This window comes from Dendropsophus ebraccatus, chromosome 8, assembly GCF_027789765.1.
Source record: "Dendropsophus ebraccatus isolate aDenEbr1 chromosome 8, aDenEbr1.pat, whole genome shotgun sequence".
NCBI classification, from domain to species: Eukaryota; Metazoa; Chordata; class Amphibia; order Anura; family Hylidae; genus Dendropsophus; species Dendropsophus ebraccatus.
In genome coordinates this window covers 78,700,348-78,706,105 of record NC_091461.1, presented here as the reverse complement: position 1 = coordinate 78,706,105, position 5,758 = coordinate 78,700,348, and positions in this window count along the sequence as shown.

Genomic DNA, 5,758 nt, shown 5'->3' with positions numbered 1-5,758 from the left:
ACCCATTGATCCCACAGAGACCCTAACACATCAGTGTGCCTGTACACAGCCACAGAGACACTTCCACATCAGTGTGCCTGTACACAGCCACAGAGACACTTCCACATCAGTGTGCCTGTACACAGCCACAGAGACACTTCCACATCAGTGTGCCTGTACACAGCCACAGAGACACTTCCACATCAGTGTGCCTGTACACAGCCACAGAGACACTTCCACATCAGTGTGCCTGTACACAGCCACAGAGACACTTCCACATCAGTGTGCCTGTACACAGCCACAGAGACACTTCCACATCAGTGTGCCTGTACACAGCCACAGAGACACTTCCACATCAGTGTGCCTGTACACAGCCACAGAGACACTTCCACATCAGTGTGCCTGTACACAGCCACAGAGACACTTCCACATCAGTGTGCCTGTACACAGCCACAGAGACACTTCCACATCAGTGTGCCTGTACACAGCCACAGAGACACTTCCACATCAGTGTGCCTGTACACAGCCACAGAGACACTTCCACATCAGTGTGCCTGTACACAGCCACAGAGACACTTCCACATCAGTGTGCCTGTACACAGCCACAGAGACACTTCCACATCAGTGTGCCTGTACACAGCCACAGAGACACTTCCACATCAGTGTGCCTGTACACAGCCACAGAGACACTTCCACATCAGTGTGCCTGTACACAGCCACAGAGACACTTCCACATCAGTGTGCCTGTACACAGCCACAGAGACACTTCCACATCAGTGTGCCTGTACACAGCCACAGAGACACTTCCACATCAGTGTGCCTGTACACAGCCACAGAGACACTTCCACATCAGTGTGCCTGTACACAGCCACAGAGACACTTCCACATCAGTGTGCCTGTACACAGCCACAGAGACACTTCCACATCAGTGTGCCTGTACACAGCCACAGAGACACTTCCACATCAGTGTGCCTGTACACAGCCACAGAGACACTTCCACATCAGTGTGCCTGTACACAGCCACAGAGACACTTCCACATCAGTGTGCCTGTACACAGCCACAGAGACACTTCCACATCAGTGTGCCTGTACACAGCCACAGAGACACTTCCACATCAGTGTGCCTGTACACAGCCACAGAGACACTTCCACATCAGTGTGCCTGTACACAGCCACAGAGACACTTCCACATCAGTGTGCCTGTACACAGCCACAGAGACACTTCCACATCAGTGTGCCTGTACACAGCCACAGAGACACTTCCACATCAGTGTGCCTGTACACAGCCACAGAGACACTTCCACATCAGTGTGCCTGTACACAGCCACAGAGACACTTCCACATCAGTGTGCCTGTACACAGCCACAGAGACACTTCCACATCAGTGTGCCTGTACACAGCCACAGAGACACTTCCACATCAGTGTGCCTGTACACAGCCACAGAGACACTTCCACATCAGTGTGCCTGTACACAGCCACAGAGACACTTCCACATCAGTGTGCCTGTACACAGCCACAGAGACACTTCCACATCAGTGTGCCTGTACACAGCCACAGAGACACTTCCACATCAGTGTGCCTGTACACAGCCACAGAGACACTTCCACATCAGTGTGCCTGTACACAGCCACAGAGACACTTCCACATCAGTGTGCCTGTACACAGCCACAGAGACACTTCCACATCAGTGTGCCTGTACACAGCCACAGAGACACTTCCACATCAGTGTGCCTGTACACAGCCACAGAGACACTTCCACATCAGTGTGCCTGTACACAGCCACAGAGACACTTCCACATCAGTGTGCCTGTACACAGCCACAGAGACACTTCCACATCAGTGTGCCTGTACACAGCCACAGAGACACTTCCACATCAGTGTGCCTGTACACAGCCACAGAGACACTTCCACATCAGTGTGCCTGTACACAGCCACAGAGACACTTCCACATCAGTGTGCCTGTACACAGCCACAGAGACACTTCCACATCAGTGTGCCTGTACACAGCCACAGAGACACTTCCACATCAGTGTGCCTGTACACAGCCACAGAGACTCATACATTAATGTGCCTGTACAGGCTACATTCACATGTTCCCTAGTTGTCTGCAATGCACAAACCTATTTAGGTTACAAACCCACTTGGCGGGTCTGCAGCGAGTCTCCATGCTGCGTTTTTGCAGCGAGACTCGCAGCAGATCCCGGCCCTATGCTTTTAATGGCAGACAAACACACAGCAGGGATGTACATCCCTGCTGCGAGTTTGTCTGCAGCCCACCCCATTAACCCCCCGGCCGCCGGAGCTGATACTTCACCTGATCCCGGCTCCGGCGGTTCCCGATGTTTTCAGCAAGCCGGAGCGGGGACCAGGTGGAGTATATGCTCCAGCCAGCCGCCCGCAGCCCCGGCCGCCCGATCGCCCCCCGCAGCCCCGATCGCACGCCCCACCGCAGCACCGATCGCACGCCCCCCCACAGCAACCCCCCCCCCACAGCACCGATCGCACGCCCCCCCCGATCGAGCGGCCGGGGCTGCAGGACGGGGGTACGGGGCGGCTCGATCCAGGAGCCACTGCTGGAGGTAAGTGACCACCAGCTTTTATTTCAACACCCTCCCCAGCCGTGCAGATTATACTGCAGGGCCGGACTACCCCTTTAAGAGGAGAAAGCGGTTCTAATTCATACAAGCTATAATCACTTATTTACATATGTTTTGTATACTATTTGTTCTACTTTGACTTTTTCTGTTCATTGAAAAAAATTTTGAAGAATCTTTAAATAAAACATTTTGAAACGTTAAGAGGAGAAAGCGGCCGGTGACTTGTTAGGTCAGTACTCACTTCCCCCTTGTTCCCTGCTTCCTGTCTGTGTTATTACACGCATAGACAGAAAGCTGGGGAACAGTATGTAGCTGCGAGAGGGGAAGCCCTGGAAAATCCTTAAAGGGGTTACCCTGCGCTACAAAAACACAGCCACTTTCTTCCAGAGAGCCTCACTCTTGTCTCCAGCTTGGGCGGGGTTTTGCTGCTCAGTTCCATTGAAGTGAATGTAGCTTAAAGGGGTACTTCAGCTGGGGGCTATTTTTAGATGTGGCCGGGGAGGAGGTGGCTAAAAAAAAAAGACGTCCACTTACCTCCCCGGTTCCAGCGGCGGGTCCCACATCGCGGTGCTCCGGTGCCTGGTTCTCAGCCGCTTCGGGGGGTCTGACGCGTGTCTGAGACGTGACGTCTCAGGTCCGTTCAGCCACTCAGTGAAGGAGGCGGGATCCCAGGGAGGTGAGTGGACGTCTTTTTTTTCAGCCACCTCCTCCCCGGCCACATCTAAAAATAGACCCCACGCTGGAGTACCCCTTAAGAACCGCACCTGAACTGGAGACAAGAGTTGTGTTGTCTCTGAATAAAAGTGGCCATGTTTTTGTAGCACTGGATGACCCCTTTAAGCTGCATTCACATGTCCAGTGTTCTGTCTGTGAAACACGGACGACATGGACATTGAATGCTAGTCCTGGAGAGTTATCCCGGATGGCATGATGCCAATGGGGAAACCCTTCAGGACTGGCATTCAACATCTATGTCATCCGTGTTTCACAGACAGAACACGGGACATGTGAATGCAGCCTTAGCTCCTTCAGGCTGCGCATTGTAGAAACCGCCGCTATCATGATCTGGATTTCTCAACCTGTTTTAAGACCACAATCAGCCTACATCATGCATGTCGGCTGATCGTGGTCTTTTCCCACGCATTATTACACCAAAGGATTATAAGCCAGAATGGCAGAGTACGACCAATAATCCTTTGGTGTAATAGGACTCTTAGCTGTACAGGGGACAGGACTGGTGTGTGGGGTCTGAATACAGGGGACAGGATGGGTGTGTGGGGTCTGTATACAGGGGACAGGATGGATGGGTGTGGGGTCTGTATACAGGGGGAGAGGACTGGTGTGTGGGGTCTGTATACAGGGGGAGAGGAGTGGTGTGTGGGATCTGTATACAGGGCGAGAGGACCGGTGTGGGGTCTGTATACAGGGGACACAACTGATGTATGTGGGGTCTGTATACAAGGGACAGGACTGGTGTGTGGGGTCTGTATACAGGGGACACAACTGATGTATGTGGGGTCTGTATACAAGGGACAGGACTGGTGTGTGTGGGTCTGTATACAGGGGAGAGGACTGGTGTGTGTGGGGTTTGTATACAGGGGAGAGGACTGGTGTGTGTGGGGTCTGTATACAGGGGGAGAGGACTGGTGTGTGGGGTCTGTATACAGGGGGAGAGGACTGGTGTGTGGGGTCTGTATACAGGGGGAGAGGACACGTGAGTGTGTGTGTGTTCTCTCTATACAGGGGGAGAGGACTGGTGTGTGTGGGGTCTGTATACAGGGAAGAGGACTGGTGTGTGTGGGGTCTGTATACACGGGGAGAGGACTGGTGTGTGGAGGTCTGTATACAAGGGGAGAGGACTGGTGTGTGGAGGTCTGTATACAGGGGGAGAGGACTGGTGTGTGGAGGTCTGTATACAGGGGGAGAGGACTGGTGTGTGGGGTCTGTATACAGGGGAGAGGACTGGTGTGTGGGGTCTGTATACAGGGGGAGAGGACTGGTGTTCCCTGCATACAGACACACCAGTCCTCTCCCCCCTGTATAGAGAGAACACACACACACTCACGTGTCCTCTCCCCCTGTATACAGACCCCACACACCAGTCCTCTCCCCCTGTATACAGACCCCACACACCAGTCCTCTCCCCCTGTATACAGACCCCCACACACCAGTCCTCTCCCCTGTATACAGACCCCACACACCAGTCCTCTCCCCCTGTATACAGACCCCACACACCAGTCCTCTCCCCCTGTATACAGACCCCCACACACCAGTCCTCTCCCCTGTATACAGACCCCACACACCAGTCCTCTCCCCCTGTATACAGACCCCACACACCAGTCCTCTCCCCCTGTATACAGACCCCACACACCAGTCCTCTCCCCCTGTATACAGACCCCACATACCAGTACTCTCCCTCTGTATACAGACCCCACACCCCAGTCCTCTCCCCCTGTATACAGACCCCACACACCAGTCCTCCCCCTGTATACAATCCCACACACCAGTCCTCTCCCCCTGTATACAGACCCCACATACCAGTCCTCTCCTCCTGTATACAGACCCCCCACACACCAGTCCTCTCCCTCTGTATACAGACCCCACACACCAGTCCTCTCCCCCTGTATACAGACCCCACACACCAGTCCTCTCCCCCTGTATACAGACCCCACACACACCAGTCCTCTCCCCTGTATACAGACCCCACACATCAGTCCTCTCCCCCTGTATACAGACCCCACACATCAGTCCTCTCCCCCTGTATACAGACCCCACATACCAGTCCTCTCCCCCGTATACAGACCCCACACACCAGTCCTCTCCCCCTGTATACAGACCTCACACACCAGTCCTCTCACCCTGTATACAGACCCCACACACACACCAGTCCTCTCACCCTGTATACAGACCCCACACACACACACCAGTCCTCTCCCCCTGTATACAGACCCCACACACACCAGTCCTCTCCCCCTGCATACAGACCCCACACACCAGTCCTCTCCCCTGTATCCCTCCATGTTCCTGTGGCTATTGGAGCTTCCTTTCCTCTGTTTCCATAGTGAATAGTGCAGCAACTTACTGCTTCCTAATTCCTGTTTGTAAGCTCAACACAACCCCGCCCCTCCTGCTGACGTCACACTCCGGAGGACACACTCCCGCAGCTCCCCACCACCCAATG